Below are 257 nucleotides of genomic sequence, written 5' to 3'. Positions count from 1 at the left end.
GTTATACCGAAATTTGTGCGAGTCAAAGAAGTAAAATGCTTTCGAGGTTACGAAGAATTCTTCAAAACGACGAATAACAAAATACTAAAGCGGGTAATTAAAGATTACCGCCGAAATATTGCGTATGTAAACAAAGATCTTTTCTCGTTACATATGGAATTGTCGCATGGTCTGAGTTTAGATGAATGGCAGAGATTAGACGTAATGACGTTCATTAGAGCTGAAACGAAAAAAGTACATATTACTAATACACAAGA

Source organism: Papilio xuthus, unplaced genomic scaffold (assembly GCF_000836235.2).
Source record: "Papilio xuthus unplaced genomic scaffold, Pxut_1.1 DF825946.1, whole genome shotgun sequence".
NCBI classification, from domain to species: Eukaryota; Metazoa; Arthropoda; class Insecta; order Lepidoptera; family Papilionidae; genus Papilio; species Papilio xuthus.
This window is presented reverse-complemented; position numbering follows the sequence as displayed.